Source organism: Talpa europaea, assembly GCF_964194135.1.
Source record: "Talpa europaea genome assembly, chromosome: 4".
NCBI lineage: Eukaryota > Metazoa > Chordata > Mammalia > Eulipotyphla > Talpidae > Talpa > Talpa europaea.
Genome location: NC_140070.1, coordinates 63747521 through 63767872, shown reverse-complemented (window position 1 = coordinate 63767872; position 20352 = coordinate 63747521).

The following is a 20352-nucleotide window of genomic DNA, read 5'->3' as shown; positions in this document are numbered from 1 at the left end:
TTTCTTTGTGTCTTCTTCTATTTCTTTTATCAGTGTTTTATAATTTGTCTAGGTTTCTTTGTATAGGTACTATACCTCTTCCATTAGATTTATTCCCAAGTATTTGATTTTTTTTTGTTTCAAAAATAAAAGGGATTTTTTTATTTCTTCTTCTTCAGATTTATTTTTGGTGTATAGAAAGGCTACTGACTTTTGTGTGATGATTTTGTATCCTGCCACTTTACTGAACTGATTGATGAGTTGAATTAGTCTTTCTGTGGAGTTTTTGGGGTTCTCTATATATATTATCATATCATCTGCAGATAGTGATAGTTTGACTTCTTCTTTTCCTATTTGGATTCCTTGTATGTCTTTCTCTTGTCTTATTGCTCTGGCTAGGACTTCCAGTATTATATTGAAAAGCAGTGATCAGAGTGGACATCCTTGTCTTGTTCCAGATCTTAATGGAAATGCTTTCAGCTTTTCACCATTGAGAAAGATACTGTCTGTTGGCTTGTCATAGATGGCCTTTATGATGTTGAGGTATGTTCCTTGTATCCCAAGAATTTCAAGGGCTTTTATCATGAATGGGTGTTGCACTTTGTCAAAAGCTTTCTCAGCATCTATTTATATTATCACATGGTTTTTATATTTCTTTTTGTTGATGTCTTGGATAACGTTGATTGATTTTCGGATGTTAAACCATCCTTGTGTCCCTGGAATGAATCCTACTTGTTCGTGGTGAATTATCTTATGGATACATTGTTGGATTCCGGTAGCTAAAATTTTATTGAGGATTTTTGCATCAGTGTTCATTAGGGAGATTGGCCTGTAGTTTTCCTTTTTTGTGTTGTTTGGTTTTGGTATTAGTGTAATGTTGGCTTCATAGAATGTGTTTGGTATTGTCCCTTCCTTCTCAATTTTTTGGAAGAGTTTGTGAAGGATAGGCACTAATTTGTTTCTGAATGTTTGGTAGAATTCATTTGTAAATCCATCAGGTCCTGGGCTCTTCTTTTTGGGGAGGGTTTTGATTACCGTTTCATTTTCACTGCTTGTAATTGGTCTGTTTAGGTGTTCTATTTCTTCTTTATCTAGCTTTGGGTGATTGTAGAGTTGTAGGAATTTGTCCATCTCCTCTAGATTGTTGAACTTGTTTCCATGTAACTATTCATAGTGGTTACTGAATATTCCTTTGATATCTGCCGTGTCCGTTGTGAGTTCTCCTCTTTCATTTATGATCCTGTTAATTTGTGCTTTCTCCCTTTTTTCCTTTGTGAGCCTGGCTAGGGGTTGTTCTATTTTATTGATTTTTTTCGAAGAACCTGCTCTTGGTTTCATTGATCTTTTGGATTGTTTTTTTTAATTTCAATTTAATTTATTTCCACTTTGGTTTTTATTATTTCTTTTCTTCTACTGGTTTTGGGGTTTTTTGGTTGCTCCTTTTCTAAATCTTTGAGCTTTGAGATTAGGTTGTTTCTTTGAGTTCTTTCCTGTTTCTTGATGTGAGCCTCTATTGCTATATATATTCCTCTTATTACTGCTTTAGCTGCATCCCATACATTTTGGAAATTGGTGTCCTCCTTGTCATTCAATTCAAATAATTTTTTAATTTCCTCTTTGATCTCCTCATTAGTCCAGTGGTCTTCCAGTAGTGTGGGTTTCAAGCTCCATGAGGTAGGAGAGTTACTTGTCATCTTTTATTTCTAGTTTGATGCCTTCATGGTCAGAAAAGATGGTTGGTATGATTTCAATCTTGGTGTATCTGTTGATGTTTGTCTTGTGTCCCAGTATGTGATCAATTCTGGAGAATGATCCGTGTGCACTTGAGAAAAAAGTGTACTCCAATTTTTGGGTTTAGTGTCCTTCAGATATCTTATTATGCCCAGCGCTCTAGATCCTTATTTAGAAATTTAGTGTCTTTACTTATTGTTGTTTTATTGATTGATCCGTTGTTGATCATGGTGTGTTGAAATCTCCCACTACGTATGTGTTTTCTCTGATGTCTCTTGTCAGAGATGACAATAGTTGTCTGATATATTTTGGTGCTCCTTCATTTGGTGAATATATGTTAATGAGTGTTATTTCTTCTTGAAGTATTGTCCCCTTGATCATAATGTAGTAACCATTGGGGTCTCTTTTTATCTTTTTGAGTTGAAATCTGTTTTATTTGATATAAGTATATAAGTTCCTGCTTTCTTTTTTGGTCCATTTGCTTGTAGGATTGTTTTCCATCCTTTCACTTTGAGTCTATTTTTATCCTTTGTAGCTAAATGTGTTTCCTCTAGACAGCAAAAGGTTGGGTTTTGTTTCTTGATCCAGCCTGTGACTCTGTGTCTTTTTATTGAAGAGTTTAGTCCATTTACATTTAGAGTTAATATTGATATGTTAGCATCTGTATTTGCCATTGTGTTTGTCTTTCCTTTGATTTTATTTATTTATTCTTTTATAACTTTTTTTGGCCTTCTTTTTTTGTTATTCGACCCTCTGAGGTTCTGGCTTTAGGATTCCTTGTAGTATTTTTTGGAGTGGGGGTTTAGTCGTAATGAAATTCCAGAGTTTCTGTTTGTCTGGGAAGGTCCTTATACTTTCTTCATAGAGGAAGGAGAGCTTTGCAGGATAGAGTATTCTTGGTTGGCATCTGTTTTCTTGGAGTCTGTTGACTATGTCCTTCCATTCTTTCCTTGCCTGTAATGTTTCTTCGGAGAAGTCTGATGTCAGCCTGATTGGTTTTCCTTTGAATGTTATCTGTTGCTTCCCTCTTGTCAGCTTCATTATTTTTTCCTTGTCCTGGATTCTTGGGAGCTTTACTATTATGTGTCTTGCTGTATTTTTCCTTTTGTCATGGAAGTTTGGTGTTCTTCTTGCTTCTTTTATATCAATTTTCAGCTCCTTCTTCATGTTTGGGATGTTCTCTTCAATTATCTCCTTGAATATTTTCTTTGTTCCTACATCTTTGTCCTCTCCTTCTGGTATTCCTATAACTCTTATATTTCCTTTCCTCATGGAGTCAGATAGTTCCCAAAGTCTGTCTTTGGTCTTTTTCCTTCATACTTCTCTTTCCTTTTCTGTTTTGGTTCTTTTTATTTCTGTGTCTTCAAGAGTACTTATTCATTCTTCCATTTCATCTATTCTGCTTTCATTGCTTTTCCCAGAGTTCTTTAGTGCCTCATTAATTCTTTGATCTCCTGCATTTCTTTTACTTCCCTCTTTAGGTACTCAATTTCATTCTTTGATCGTTGATTATTTTTCCCTTATCATTGTTTTCCTTTATGGCAATCATGGTAATTTTAAATTCTCTTTCTGGAAGGCTCAGAAGTTCTTCCAAGTTACTGTCGTTGCAACCTGGGGGTTGGTTTTCTTTTTGTCGTATGTTTTTTTCCTGAGGAGTTGCTAGGTTCCGTGTGTTTCTTCTACTCCCTACTAATTTGCCATATGCATTGGGATCCTTTGGTGCTGGAACTGGCCGGCATCTTGTGTGAACTTCTTTGCTCCCCTCTGGCTCCTCTGGGAGCCATATGTCAGTTTCAAGCAGTCTTTATTGAAGAAATTTCCCTATTCTAAAAGCCGATGCGGGGACATGCTCCCCTGTGCACTGATCTGCCCTGGCAGTGGGTTCCCGCTCCCCCTCTGGGCTTCGACTGCAGGCCAGAAGGGGCCTGGCATGGGCAAACTTCCCAGCTCCCCTCTGGCTCCTCAAGGAGCCTTCTGCTGGTTTCAGGCAGTCTTTACTGGAGAAATGTCCCTGTTCTAAAATGGCATTGCAGGACGCACTCCCTGCGCGCCTGTCTCCCCAGGCAGTGGGTTCCCACTCTCCCTCTGGGCTCTGACTGCAGGCCAGAAGGGGCCTGGCATGGGCAAAATTCCCAGCTCACCTCTGGCTCCTCTGGGAGTCTTCTGCTGGTTTCAGGCAGTCGTTACTGGTTGATTGGTTGTTAATCTTGCTGGGTAAAGGATTCTGATGTGGAAATTTTTTACTTGATCTATTTTAAATATCTTTTTCAGGTTTCTTCATCTTGTAATGTTTCTGCTGAAAAACTGTGGTCAACCTCATTTGTATTCCTTTCATGATTATCCATTTAGCCCTTTATATTTTGCTGTGTTCTTGTCATTGGTTCTAAGCACCTGTATCATTTTTTAATACTTTGGACTGCTTAGATCACAATTTCTGGTTAATTTCCCAGTTTTTGTTATTTTACAAAGATTAGTTATTAAATAGGTTTTCTATACCTTTCTCTTTATCTTCTTCTGAGATCTCCATGATAGTGATATTTTTTGTTTTCTGTTGTCCCAGAGTGCTTACACTAGTTTAATCTTTTTCTCTACCTTGTTTTATCATTGTTTTCCTAAATATTATATTTTTTAAATCATTACTTTTCTCTATTATATTTGTTGGCTGCTGAGACCATCGATTGGATTTTTTAAATCAATGATAGTTTCTTAACTCCATATTTCTGAATGTTGCTGCTTAACATTTTCATTTCTGTGTTCTGCATTTATTTTTTATCTTCTCTCTTTTTTTTAACTCCACCAACATTATCAGGACTGTTACCTTGAATTCCCCCTTTTCCTTGCTCTGTAACTCCACTGAGTTAAATTTCCTTTCATGTTTCTTGTTGTTACTTTTTGACATTTGTTCTATGTTCTTCTGTCTTTTCATTTTTTATTTTGTATAAAATTTAATAAGGATATATTTCCAACTGTTTTTTCTGTACACTGGAGTAGTTGAGGGACTGATTTTGGTGAGGCATAGTCAGACCAGGCCAGTAGGACCATGACAGTAAGACCTGGGCAATAAGCATGAAGGGGTTGCTTCCAGTAGTTTCAGTATTATTGTGAAGAATTTATTCTGGGATGTGGCAGAAGTTCGAACAACTCAGTCTGAGCTACATTAATATCCTCTTCCACAAGGAAATTCAGACTACTGCTATTCTGTGTTATGATCCTCAGATTCAAGTCGGTAGTTCTTGCTCTGTGCCCCTACTTCTCCAGTTCTCCAATAATGGACCCTATGTTTTGGATTCCTTTGTGTACCCCTTTAGCCAGTGCAGTGCCTGGTAACAAGATCTCTGATTTTGGGGTGTGCCTAAGTTAATAGAAGTAGAGCACTCTACTTGTGGTCAGTCCTCCCTCTTGTGTTTTGTATTGCCTGGTTATCATTCTAAAGAGATATTTTAAGTTTTGCTTTTCTTCAGGCTAATGTTCCTATTGTATATGGTTATAATTTTTCCCTGGGAATTTCCTCCTCCCCCACCCCCAGCTTTGTTTTTTTTTTTTGCCCCCAGCTTTGTTTTGCCTTGATTTTGCTGTGCGTGTTTGGAGGAGGCAAGCCCAGTGGCTTCACACAGCTGCCATCTTGCTGTACTCTCAATATGATTCTCTTTAAATGAATTATCCAGAATAAGCAAATCCATAAGAGAATGCTAGGAGGGAAGTTTGAAGAATTACTGCAGATAAAAATGGAGTTTTATTTTAAGTGATGAAAGATGTCCTGGGATTATATACTGATGATGAATGCAGAACTCTGGCTAAACTAAAAAAAAAATCACTAAATTACGCACTTAAAGGGTGAATTTTATTGTATATGAATTATTTTTCAATAAATCTGCATTTTTTAAAAAAAATGTGATGAAATCACATGATTTAGGTCATAGCAGCCAAATCAAAACATTATAAAATCAACTCTCATCAACCATATATCTCATGCCTTTATCATTTGCACTTTAGAGTAGAAAAATTCAGAATGGAATTTACTACAAGATCTAAAACCAGAGGTGAGGGCAGGGATGACTAATAGTTGTTAAATTGGCTATAGAAGTTTCCAGGAATAAGAGTAGGGACAGAAAGGATTATCTGATATTACAGAAAATCACCCAAGTGACACTAAAGAGAGAAAATTCCATAAAGGAATGATTGCGCCCCCTCCCACCCTGCCAAGAACAGTATATGGATGCCCTTGATCTGGCAAAACATGGATCTTGCCCCAAGATTTTGTGGTCATGTTGACAAAAGTGCCTCTTTCTTAATAAACATTCTCCTTAAAAATTTCAGATTTTGCCTGACTGCCTGCCTCTATGTGTACAGAAAACTCTTTTCCTTAACTAAAACTGCCCTTTTCAGGATAGGTGGATCAACATGGGGCGAGGAGAAGCTGCGAGTAAGATCTCCCATTAAAAAAAGTTAATAGGGAGGAAAAGCGGCAGGTCCCAGTGAGAACTGGGACACGGAAGATAAACGGACGACTCCAGCAAACTACCCGAAGAAGAAAGTTGTCATAAAAGAGGACTAGAAGGGAGGAAAGCGCAGAACCCTGCTCCCCACTCCCCCACAAAGTTGGCACTCTCCGACCAACAGAAAGGAGGAAAAAAACAAACTAAAACGACCAACAAGAACAAACTATGCATCAGGCAGGACTGTGAGTGGAAAGGATCTATTTCAGCCACCACACCCCATGAACGGGAGCTGTGGAGAACCCTGCAGGATTCGTGAGGCAGTGAGCTCCAGGCGCCATTAAAGAACAGCAGAGACCCTGGGAGACCTGCACACAGCCCAGGCCGGCCGGTAAGCTTGCGCTGAAAGTGGCGCTCTGGAAAAGCAAACACGGATAGGGATCGCTCGGAAAAGCTGCGTGCTTGAAAAGCAAACGCGGATTGGGATCGCGGCTGCCCAGGTCCCCGCGCCTGAGACCTAGGCTTGCGGGGAGACGCGCGGGGGCCCTCACTGAGGTGAAAGTACTTCACTGAGTAATCAGAAACCAGGCGCCCAGACACGGGAGTGGGGTGCAAAAGGTGCCATTGCTGCAGCCACTGAACTGGGCTACAGCCTGTGTCCTAGACATGAGGGCTTTTGAACTAAGACCCTGGGCACGAAATTCGGGGCATGGATCCTACACATCGGCGGGGCACAAAGGCAGACACAGCACCCCAAAGCCGTTGAGGTTTTCCTTACCATTCCCACTCTGTTCCCTGCCACACGAGGTGAAAAACATAGCTCCCCAAGGGCTCTAGGAGAGATCTCTGGCGCCACCTAGTGACAAGAAAAAAAGTCAGTAACACCTTTCTTCAGAAAAGACCACTTGACCAGCAGAAGGCGGAGCCCGTGGCCAGCTGGGAAGTTAGCCCACCCAGACCCCTTCAGACCAGCAGTCTGAGCCCACAGGGGGAGCGGACACCCACGGCCAGGGCAGACTGGGTGCGCAGAAGAGTGTACCTGAGACGGGACGCGCAGGGAGTGTGTCCCGCATCACCATTTTAGAACAGGGACATTTCTTCAGTAAAGACTGCCTGCAGAAGGCTCCCTCAGGAACCAGAGGTGAGTGGGGAAGCTCGCCCACGCCAGGCCCCGTCTCGCCTGCAGTCCAAACCCAGAGGGGAAACGGGAACCCACAACCGGGGTAGACCAAGCACACAGGGGAGTGTGTCTTCACATCGGCATTTTAGAACAGGGACCCTTCTTCAGTAAAGACTGATTGACACTGACAGATGGCTCCTGGAGAAGACAGAGGGGAGCTGAGAAGCTCACCCAAGATACCGGCCAGTCCCAGCAACACAGTATACCAATGCATACAACAAATTAGAAAACAGACAGTAGGGAGTAAAAGAACCACACGCAACCTAAAAACCCCTCAGGAAAAAAGCACACCACAAAAAGAAAACCACCTCCCAGATTGCAATGACAGTAACTTGGAAGAACTTCTGAGCCTTCCAGAAAGAGAATTTAAATTTGCCATGATTAAAAAAATGACAGAACTCATGAAGGAAATTGAGTACCTAAAGAGGGAAAACAATGCTCAGAAGAATGAAATTGAGTCCTTAAAAGGGAAGCAAAAGAAACGCAGGAGATCAAAGAATTAATGGAGAAACTAAAGAACTCTAGGAAAAGAAATGAAAGCAGAATAGATGAAATGGAAGAACGAATAAGTACTCTTGAAGACACAGAAATAAAAAGAACCAAAACAGAAAAGGAAAGAGAAGAACGAAGGAAAAAGAATGAAGAAAGACTTCGCGAACTATCTGACTTCATGAGGAAAGGAAATATAAGAGTTATAGGAATACCAGAAGAAGAGGAGAGAGATGTAGGGACAGAGAAAATATTCCAGGAGATAATTGAAGAAACTTCCCAAATGTGAAGAAGGAACTGAAAATTGATATACAAGAAGCAAGAAAAACACCAAACTTCCACGACGAAAGGAAAAATACAGCAAGACAGATAATAGTGAAGCTCCCAAGAATCCAGGACAAGGAAAAAATAATGAAGCTGACAAGAGGGAAGAAACAGATAACATTCAAAGGAAAACCAATCAGGCTGACATCAGACTTCTCCGAAGAAACATTACAGGCAAGGAAAGAATGGAAGGACATAGTCAACAGACTCCAAGAAAACAGATGCCAACCAAGAATACTCCATCCTGCAAAGCTCTCCTTCCTCTATGAAGAAAGTATAAGGACCTTCCCAGACAAACAGAAACTCTGGAATTTCATTACGACTAAACCCCCACTCCAAAAAATACTACAAGGAATCCTAAAGACAGAACCTCAGAGGGATGAATAACAACAAAAGAGGGCAAGAAAAAAAAAGTTTTAAAAGAGTAAATAAATAAAATCAAAGGAAAGACAAACACAATGGCAAATACAGATGATAACATATCAATATTAACTCTAAATGTAAATGGACTAAACTCTTCAATAAAAAGACACAGAGTTGCAGCCTGGATTAAGAAACAAAACCCAACCTTTTTCTGTCTCCAGGAAACACATTTAGCTACAAAAGATAAAAATAGACTCAAAGTTAAAGGATGGAAAACAATCCTATAAGAAAATGGACCAAAAAAGAAAGCAGGAACAGCTATACTTATATCAGATAAAACACATTTCAAACTCAAAAAAATAAAAAGATACCCCAACGGTCACTACATTATGATCAAGGGGACAATACTTCAAGAAGAAATAACACTCATTAACATATACTCACCAAACGAAGGAGCACCAAAATATATCAGACAACTGTTGTCATCTCTGAAAACAGACATCAGAGTAAACACATATGTAGTGGGAGACTTCAACACACCACTATCAACAATGGAAAGATCAACAAGACAAAAAATAAGTAAAGAAACTAAAACTCTAAATAAGGACCTAGAGCATTTGGGCCTAACAGACATCTATAGAACACTAAACCCCCCAAAAACGGAGTACACATTTTTCTCAAGCGCACATGGATCATTCTCTAGAATCGATCACATACCGGAGCACAAGACAAACATCAACAGATACACCAAGATTGAAATCATACCAACCATCTTTTCTGACCATGAAGGCATCAAGCTAGAAATAAACCATAAAAAGAGGGCAAGGAACTTTCCTAGCTCATGGAGACTAAAAACCACACTACTGGAAGACCACTGGACTAATGAGGAGATCAAAGAGGAAATTAAAAAATTATTTGAATTGAATGACAAGGAGGACACCAATATCCTAAATGTATGGGATGCAGCAAAAACAGTAATAAGAGGAAAATATATAGCAATAGAAGCTCACATCAAGAAACAAGAAAGAACTCAAAGAAACAACCAAATCTCGAAGCTCAAAGATCTAGAAATAGAACAACAAAAAAAAAAACCAAAACCAGTAGAAGAAAAGAAATAATAAAAACCAAAGCAGAAATAAATGAAATCAAAACTAAAAAAAAAATCCAAAAGATTAAGGAAACCAAGAGCTGGTTCTTCAAAAAAATCAACAAAATAGACAAACCCCTAGCCAGGCTCACAAAGCAGAAAAGGAAGAAAGCACAAATAAACAGGATCATAAATGAAAGAAGAGAAATCACAATGGACACAGCACAAATCAAAAGAATAATCAATAACTACTATGAACAGTTATATGGAAACAAGTTCAACAATCTAGAGGAGATGGACAAATTCCTACAACTCTACAATCACCCAAAGCTAGATAAAGATGAAATAGAACACCTAAAGAGACCAATTACAAGCAACGAAATTGGAATGGTAATCAAAAACCTCCCCAAAAACAAAAGCCCAGGACCTGATGGATTTACAGATGAATTCTACCAAACATTCAGAGATGAATTAGTGCCTATCCTTCACAAACTCTTCCAAAAAATTGAGAAGGAAGAGACAATACCAAACACGTTCTATGAAGCCAACATTACACTAATACCAAAACCGAATAAGGACAACACAAAAAAGGAAAACTACTGGCCAATCTCCCTAATGAACACTGATGCAAAAATCCTCAATAAAATTTTAGCTATCAGAATCCAACAATGTATCCATAAGATAATTCACCACGACCAAGTAGGATTCATTCCAGGGACACAAGGATGGTTTAACATCCGAAAATCAATCAACGTTATCCAAGACATCAACAAACAGAAATATAAAAACCATATGATAATATCAATAGATGCTGAGAAAGCTTTTGACAAAGTGCAACACCCATTCATGATAAAAGCCCTTGAAATTCTTGGAATACAAGGAACATACCTCAACATCATAAAGGCCTTCTATGACAAGCCAACAGCCAGTATCATTCTCAATGGTGAAAAGGTGAAAGCAATTCCATTAAGATCTGGAACAAGACAAGGATGTCCACTCTGACCACTGCTTTTCAATATAATACTGGAAGTCCTAGCCAGAGCAATAAGACAAGAGAAAGACATACAAGGAATCCAAATAGGAAAAGAAGAAATCAAACTATCACTATTTGCAGATGATATGATAATATATATAGAGAACCCCAAAAACGTTACTGAAAAACTAATTCAACTCATCAATCAGTTCAGTAAAGTGGCAGGATACAAAATCAACACGCAAAAGTCAGTAGCCTTCCTATACACAAACAAGAAATCTGAAGAAGAAGAAATAAAAAAAAGCATCCCTTTTATTATCGAAACAAAAAAAATCAAATATTTGGTCATAAATCTAACAAAAGAGGTAAAGGACCTATACAAAGAAAACTATAAAACACTGTTAAAAGAAATAGAAGAAGACACAAAGAAATGGGAAGACATCCCCTGCTCATGGATTGGAAGAATAAACATTATTAAAATGGCCATCCTACCAAAAGCAATCTACAGATTCAATGCTATTCCAATCAAAATTTCAATGTCATTCTTCAAAGAAATAGAACAATTATTGATGAAATTCATATGGAATCACAAAAAACCCCGAATAGCCAAAGCTCTCCTGAAAAAGAAAGAAGGGAATGGAGGCATCACACTCCCAGACTTCAAACTATACCACAAAGCCATAATCATCAAAACCGCATGGTATTGGAATAAGAACAGACATACAGACCAATGGAACCGAATAGAAAATCCAGAAATGAACCCACAGATTTATGATCCACTAATCTTTGACAAAGGAGCAAAGTCTATGCATTGGAGCAAAGAAAGTTTGTTCAATAAATGGTGCTGGGAAAAGTGGGTCGCTACATGCAAAAGAATGAAGCTTGAGCACTACCTCACACCATACACAAAAATCAACTCAAAATGGATTAAAGAACTAGACATAGGATCTGAAACCATAAAATACATAGAAGGAAATATAGGCGAAATGCTACGTGATTTGCACATCAAAGACATCTTTATAGACACATCACCCAAAGCAGTGATAGTGAAGGCAAAGATAAACAGCAAGGACTACACCAAATTAAAGAGCTTCTGCACAGCAAAAGAGACAGTAATCAAAACAAAGAGAAACCCCACCAACTGGGAGAAATTTTTTGCACACAACACTAATGATAAAGGACTGATCACAAAAATCTACAAAGAGCTGATGAGACTCAACAACAACAAAGAAAATAATCCAGTCAAATGGGCAGAAGAGCTATAAAGAAACTTCTCTGAAGAGGAAATGCAAATGGCCAACAGGCATATGAAAAAATGTTCAACATCACTTGTAATCAGGGAAATGGAAATCAAAACTACAATGGGATACCATCTTACACCAGTGAGAATGGCACATATTAAAGAAACTAGCAACAACAACTGTTGGCGAGGGTGTGGAGAAAAAGGAACTCTTCTTCACTCTTAGTGGGAGTGCAAACTGGTCCAACCACTATGGAGAGCTGTGTGGAGATTTCTGGATGTACTAAACATAGAGCTTCCATATGATCCAGCAATTCCACTCCTAGGTATTTACCTAAAGGACACAGACACATCAATTCCAAAGAGCACCTGCACCCCTATGTTTATAGCAGCACTATTTACAATAGCTAAGTTTTGGAAACAACCCAGATGCCCAAAAATAGATGACTGGATCAAGAAGATGTGGTACATATATACTACATGGAATATTACTCAGCATTTAAAAAAGATAAACACATGCAATTTGCAGCAACATGGATGGCGCTGGAAGGGATCATGCTCAGAGAAATATGCCAGAAAGAAAAAGAAAAGTACTGGATGGTCTCACTCATAGCAGGAATCTAGAAAACTTAAATAAGGGACCAGGAAATTGAATAACTATAAGAAAGTGAAAATCAACAAAAATTATGAACCAGAGACACTTATTTGTGGGGTGGGGGGAGGGAGGGGAGGGATTGGGTCAGAATGGAGGGGTTGAAATTGTATGGGGAATATAAAAATAAAATTTATTATTAAAAATATATATATATAAAAATAAAAAATAAAACTGCCCTTTTCAAATGTAGTTCTCTGCCTAACTGGCTATGCAGGAACCCCTTTTTTTCTTTTTTCCCAATATTCCTGTCCCTTTAAAAAGAGAGCATGTTTATGTCTATGTAAATGTTTATTTTTTTTTCCTTGATAGACTCACGATGTGCTGCTAAATGGGAAACTGCTGAAATTTTTCTCAGAAGGACCTAGGAACTCCACTCACTGAATCTCAACTGAACTGTTATAGCCTTGTGAGATGTGAAACAGTAATTTTCCCATTATTCTGCATCTGTTAGCTGTAATTCTGTAAAATGTTTACCTTATCAATTATTAAGTTAAATAAATACACAATTTATGTAGGCAAAGCAAGATGATCTTGATTGTTTTACTTTACAGAGAAATTATTGGTGCTCTGGCAATCTCCTGTGGTAATGGTGAGATATTTTGTTTGTTTTGTTTTAATATCACTACAAACTTCTAGTTTTGTGCTGAGTTTTAATTCAAACAGTCAATCTTACTGATATGGAAAAATGTCCCATACTCTAGGAGCTGGTTGGTTCCTATGCCTTGTTAGCTCAAATTCTTTTTTTTTTTTTGTATTATTTTTTTAGTGAGGTAACAGTGGTATATAACACCGTGATGTAGAGGTATTTGATTCACACCAATTCACACCACGTCCACCACCAAAACATCCATAATCTTCCACCATTTTCCATTAGTTCCCCAAACCAATTTGATCCCCACCTCCCAATTCTATAGTCAGATTTCTAAGATTTGTTTTAGTTACATTTGTTGTTTCTTTATTTTGTTTTTCTATCTTCCAGATGTGTGAATTCATCCAATAATTTTCTTCTCTTTCTGACTAACTTCACTTAGCAAAATCCCTTCTAATTCTCTGGGAAATTTCCATCATTTTTTTTTTTTTTATAAAGAGGCATGTTTTATTTATTTATTTGTTTGTTTTTTTTGTTTATACAAGCACTGGGTACAGTCAGAAGCACGGGAGGGTGAGAGAATTCACCAGAGCCAGAGCAGGGAGCAGAGCAGGCAGAAGGACCGAAGTACACTGCTGAGGGGAGCAGCGGGCGGCAGGAGAGGTCTGCGCGCCATGTGGGACCCTCCTCCGGTGGCCGGGGATTGAACCGGCGCCTCAGATGCTGCAGGCAGCTTCGCAACCCAGCGCTCAACCGCTGCGCCACCAGGGAGGCCCTCCATCATTTTTTTGTAGGTGAGTAGTATTTCATTGTTTATACATATACTGCATCTTCTTAATTCACTCTTCTGTTCTTGGGCACTCAGGGTTTTTGTCTATGTTGTAAATAGTTATCAATTAACAAAGAAATTCATAAATCCCTTCTTATTTAGTGACCTGCATTCTTTGTGTAGATATGTGCAAGGGGAATTGCTGAATCATATGATAGATATTTAATGTCTGTTCTCCATATGTCTGGATTTAAATCCATTCCTACCAATACTGTAGGATGTTTCTTGTTTCGCCAAACTCTTGGGAACTCTTGTTTCTAGTTTTATTGATAAAGGTTATTCTCACAAATGTGAGATACTATATTTTTTAAGATTTATTTTTATTTATGCAAGAGCTGGGGTAGTCTAGATGCACAGGAGGGTGAGAGGATTCACCAGAGACAGAGCAGGGAATAGAACAGACTGACGAAATACATTGCTGAGGGGAGCAGCGGGCAAGACAGGAGATGTCTACCTCATCATGTGGGATTCTTGCCAGCAGACCGGGATTGAACCCACACAGCAGAGGCTGCAGACAGCTTTACAGTGCAGCGCTCAACCACCTGCACCACCAGGGAGGCCCATGAGATAGTATTTTATGGCATTTTTTACTTGCATTCCCTGATGTTAACTGATGATGATGTAATCATATGCCTTCCTTGGAGAAGTGTCTATATAGTCTGCTTCATTTTTTGATTAGGTTCTTATTCTCTTTTTGTTTAATTGGTAGAGTTATTTGTAGATCTTAGATATTAGCCTATTGATGCATGTGAAGTTTGATGTAAATAACTTCTCCTATTTAGTAGGGAGTCTTTTCATTTTAATTATAGTTTTAGGGATTTTGCTGTTGTTTTGCTGTGCAGAAGATTCCTAATTTGATATAGTCCCATTATGTTTATTTTTTATTTTGCTTCCCTTACCATTGTTGTCAAGTCCCCAAAGACTTCTCTGAATTCTTATTTCCAAGTCTTTCATTTATGTTCATTTTAAGTCAATTTTTGTGTATGGTGTAAGAGTAATCTTTTGCATGTGGCTGACCAATTTTTCCAGCACCATTTATTGAATAAACTTTCCTTTCTCCAATGTATATTCTTAGCTTTTTTGTTATAATAAACTATCTATATCATTGAGGATTTATACATGTGCTCTCAAGTTTGTTTCATTGGTCTGTATCTGTTTTCACTACAATACCATACTGTTTTATTTTTTTAAGATTTATTTATTTATGAATACAAGAGCTGTGGCACAGGCCAGAGATGCAGGTGGTGAGAGGATTCACCAGAGACAGAGTTGGGAGCTGAACAGGCAGACTTTCTGAAATATACTGCTGAGGGGAGCAGTGGGCGAGACAAGAGAGGTCTGCCTCACCATGTGGGCTTCTCCTGGCTGGCTGGGGATCAAACTCATGCTGAAGAGGCTGTGGATTGCTTCATAGTGTGGTGCTTAACCCCTTGTGCCATCAGGGAGGACCACCATATTTTTTATTAGCTACAAAATTTTAGTATTTTTTTTGTTTTTCTTTTTCTAGTTCTTCGAGATGTGAGATTAGGTTGTTTCTTTAAGTTCTTTCTTGTTTCTTGATGTGAGCCTGTATTACTATATATTTTCCTCTTATTACTGCTTTTGCTGCATCTCACACATTCTGGAAAGTGGTATCCTCCTTGTTATTCAACTCAAAGTATTTTTCAATTTCTTCTTTGATCTCCTCATTAGTCCAGTGGTCTTCCAGTAGTGTGGATTTCAATCTCCATGAAGTGGGAAGGTTCCTTGTTTTCTTTTCATGATTTATTTCTATTTTGATGCCTTCATGGTCAGAGAAGATGGTTGGTATGATTTCAATCTTGGTGTATCTGTTGATGTTTGTCTTGTGGCCCAGTCAGTATGTGGTCAATTCTGGAGAATGATCCATGCACACTTGAGAAAACTGTGTACTCGGATTTTTTTTGGGTGCAGTGTCCTATAGATGTCTATTAAGTCCATGAGTTCTATGTCTTTATTTAGGGCTTTAGTGTCTTTGTTTATTTTTTGTTCTCATTGAGCAAAGAATATACACTGGAACAAAGAAAGTTTGTTCAGTAAATTGTGCTGGGAAAACTGGGTCGCTACATGCAAAAGAATGAGACTTGACTACTACCTCACAACATGCACAAAAACCAACTCAAAATGGATTAAAGAACTAGACATGAGACCTGAACCATAAAATATATAGATGGAAATATAGGCAAAATACTACATGGCATGCAGCTCAAAGACATCTTTATAGACACATCACCCAAAGCAGTGATAGTGAAGGCAAAGATAAACAGCAAGGACTACACCAAATTAAAGAGCTTCTGCACAGCAAAAGAGACAGTAATCAAAACAAAGAGAAACCCCACCAACTGGGAGAAATTTTTTGCACACAACACTAATGATAAAGGACTGATCACAAAAATCTACAAAGAGCTGATGAGACTCAACAAAAACAAAGAAAATAATCCAGTCAAAAAATGGGCAGAAGAACTAAATAGAAACTTCTCCAAAGAGGAAATGCAAATGGCCAACAGACATATGAAAAAATGTTCAACATCACTTGTAATCAGGGAAATGGAAATCAAAACTACAATGAGATACCATCTTACACCAGTGAGAATGGCACATATTAAAAAGAACTAGCAACAACAAATGTTGGCGAGGATGTGGAGACAAAGGAACTCTCCTGCACTGCTGGTGGGCAGGCAAACAGGTCCAACCACTATGGAGAGCTGTGTGGAGATTCCTCAACCTACTAAAGATAGAGCTTCCATATGATCCAGCAATTCCACTCCTAGGTATTTACCCAAAGGACACAGAAACATTAATTCCAAAGGTCACCTGCACCCCTCTGTTTATAGCAGCACTGTTTAAAATAGCTAAGCTTTGGAAACAACACAAATGCCCAAAAATAGATGACTGGATCAAGAAGATGTGGTACATATCTTCTAGTTTTGTGCTTCAGCAATCAAAAAAATAAATAAATAAATAAACTCATGCAATTTGTAGCAACATAGGTGGAGCTGGAAGGGATCATGCTCAGTGAAATAAGCCAGAAAGAAAAAGAAAAATACCGGATGGTCTCACTCATAGCAGGAATCTAGAAAACCTAAATAAGGGACCAGGAAAAAGAATAACTATAAGAAAGAAAAAATCAAAATCAAAAAACAACTATGAACCAGAGACACACTATGGGGGGCTGGGGAAAGGAGGGTTTGGGAGCAAAAATAAGGGTGGTGCAATTGTATGGGGAATATTAAAATAAAAAAAAATTTAATTACAAAAAAATTTAGTATGATTTTAAGTCTAAGAGTGTGATTCCACTATTCTTTTTTGTGAGGATTATTTTGAGTCTGTTATGTTGTCATATAAATTTCAGTAGTGTCTGTTTTATTTCTTTGAAGAATACCATTGAAACTTTGATAGGCATTGCATTGACTCTGCATATTATTTGGGTAAGGTGGCCATTTTAACGATGTTAATTCTATGCATGAGCAGGGAATATCTCTTTATTTCCTTATATCTTCTAACAAAGTATAATTTTGATCGCACAAATCTTTCTCCTCCTTTATTAAGTTATTTCTGGGTATTTAATTATTTTGTTTTCTTGATTTCCTTCTCTTATAGGTTATAGTTTGCATGTAAGAATGCAACTGATTTTTGTATATTGAGTTTTTCCCCATCACTTCATTGCACTAATGTATTGTTTCTAATAGTTTTTTGGTGGTGTCTTTATGGGTTTCTATATATTTTATGATGTCATCTGCAAATATTTTTAGTTTTTCATTTATGATTTAGATTCCTTCTTTTTCTTCCCTAATTGCTTTTGTTATTACAACAAATACTATTTCAATAGTAATAGGGAGAGTGAATATGCTTGACTTGTTTCTTACATAATCTCACAAGAAAATCTTTTAGTTCTTTATCATTAACTATGATGCTGGCTGTAGGTTTATCATATATGGGTTTTGCTATGTTGAAGTATATCCCTTCTATCCCCATTTTTGAGCAACTTTAATCATAAATGGGTGTTGAATCTTATCAAATGGTTTCTCTGTATCTATATGACTATACAATTGTTATCTTTCCCTATGACAATGTGACAAATTTTATTTTATTTTATTTATTTTTTAAAGATTTATTTATTTATTTATACAAGCACTGAGTACAGTCAGAAGCACAGGAGGGCGAGAGAATAAACCAGAGTAAGAGCAGGGAGCAGAACAGGCAGACTGATGAAGCACACTACTGAGGGGAGCAGCGGGTGCTGCAGGAGAGGTCTGGGCACCATGTGGGACCCTCGCCAGTGGCCGGGGATTGAACCAGCACTGTAGAGGCTGTGGGCAGCTTCGCAGCCCAGCCCTCAACCCCTGCACACCAGGGGATGCCCAATGTGATCAATTTTATGTTGATTAATTTGTGTATGTTGAACTACCCTTCTATCACTGGAATAAATTCCACTTGATAATGATGTATGATCTTCTTAATGTACTTTTAAAATTTGGTTCCCAATATTTTATTGAGGATTTTGGTATATGAGATCATGAGGGCTATTGGCCAATAATTTTCTCTTTTGTTATATCCATGTCTACTTTTGGTATTAAAGTAATGTTAACCTTATATATGCTTGGAAATGTCCCTTTTCCTGAATTTTTGTAAGAATTTAAGACACATAGATACTACTTCTTTAAGATTTTGGTACAACTCACTATTGAAACAATGAAGATCTGGGCTTTTGTTTTTTGGACACTTACTATTTCAATTCCCTACTTATAAATGGTCTATTCAGACATTCAGTCTTAAAAGGTTATATGCCTCTAAAATTTGTCTATTTATGGTTCTATGCATTTCTTACCTGTCTATGATCTTTTATTACAGATTCATTTGTTTTCTCCCATTTTTTAAAATATTTTATTTTATATAATTCTTACATCTTTTTTTTTTTTTTTTTTAAATAAATTTTATTGTTATATTCCCCATACAATTGCAGCCCCCCCATTCTGACCCCAATCCCTCCCCTCCCGCCCCCCTAAAAGTGTCTCTGGTTCATAGTTTTTGTTGATTTTGATTTTCACTATCTTATAGTTATTCATTTTCCTGGTCCCTTATTTAAGTTTTCTAGATTCCTGCTATGAGTGAGACCATCCGGTATTTTTCTTTTTCTTTTTGGCTTATTTCGCTGAGCATGATCCCTTCCAGCGCCATCCATGTTGCTGCAAATTGCATGTGTTTATCTTTTTTGAATGCTGAGTAATATTCCATGGTATATATGTACCACATCTTCTTGATCCAGTCATCTATTTTTGGGCATTTGGGTTGTTTCCAAAGCTTAGCTATTGTAAACAGTGCTGCTATAAACATAGGGGTGCAGGTGTTCTTTGGAATTGATGTTTCTGTGTCCTTTGGGTAAATACCTAGGAGTGGAATTGCTGGATCATATGGAAGCTCTATGTTTAGTAGGTCCAGAAATCTCCACACAGCTTTCCACAGTGGTTGGACCAGTTTGCACTCCCACCAACAGTGCAGAAGAGTTCCTTTTTCTCCACACCCTCGCCAACATTTGTTGTTGCTAGTTTTTTTAATATGTGCCATTCTCACTGGTGTAAGATGGTATCTCATGGTAGTTTTGATTTGCATTTCCCTGATGACAAGTGATGTTGAACATTTTTTCATATGCCTGTTGGCCATTTGCATTTCCTCTTCAGAGAAGTTTCTTTTAAGCTCTTCTGCCCATTTTTTGACTGGATTATTTTCTTTGTTGTTGTTGAGTCTCATCAGCTCTTTGCAGATTTTTGTGATCAGTCCTTTATCATTAGTGTTGGGTGCAAAAATGTTCTCCCAGTTGGTGGGGTTTCTCTTTGTTTTTGTTATTGTCTCTTTTGCTGTGCAAAAGCTCTTTAATTTGATCTTACATCTTTTTTCATCTTTGCACAATGTATGCATTTTCATTTTGGTTATATTCTCCATACATTGCACCTCCTCCTTATTTTGACTCTAGTCCTTCCTTTCCTCTCCCCCTCCCTCCCTCCAGAATGTGTCTCTGGTTTATAGTTGCTTGTTGATATTGATTTTTACTTTGTATTATTAGTCTTTCTCCTGGTCTCTTATTTAGGTTTTCTAAATTCCTGAATGTGTTTATCTTATCAAAGAACCAAAGTTTGATTTCATTGATATTTTAAAGTGTATTTTTTTACTTCTAATTTCACTTATTTTTTTCTATCTTTTATTATTTCCTTCTGTATTTTATTATTCCCTTCCTTATGCTGGGTTTTAGTTTTGTTTGCTTTTCTTATTCTTGTTCCCTAAAGTTGAAGATCAGATTATTTATTTGAGTTCTTTTGTTTCTCGTAAGGGCATGCACTGGTGTGTGTGTGTGTGTGTGTGTGTGTGTGTGTAAAAAGCAGATATATCTCCCTCTTAGAACTGCTTTTGCTCATCTCATAGGTTCTGGTATATCTTCTGTTCATTTCTATTTGTTGTCAGGTA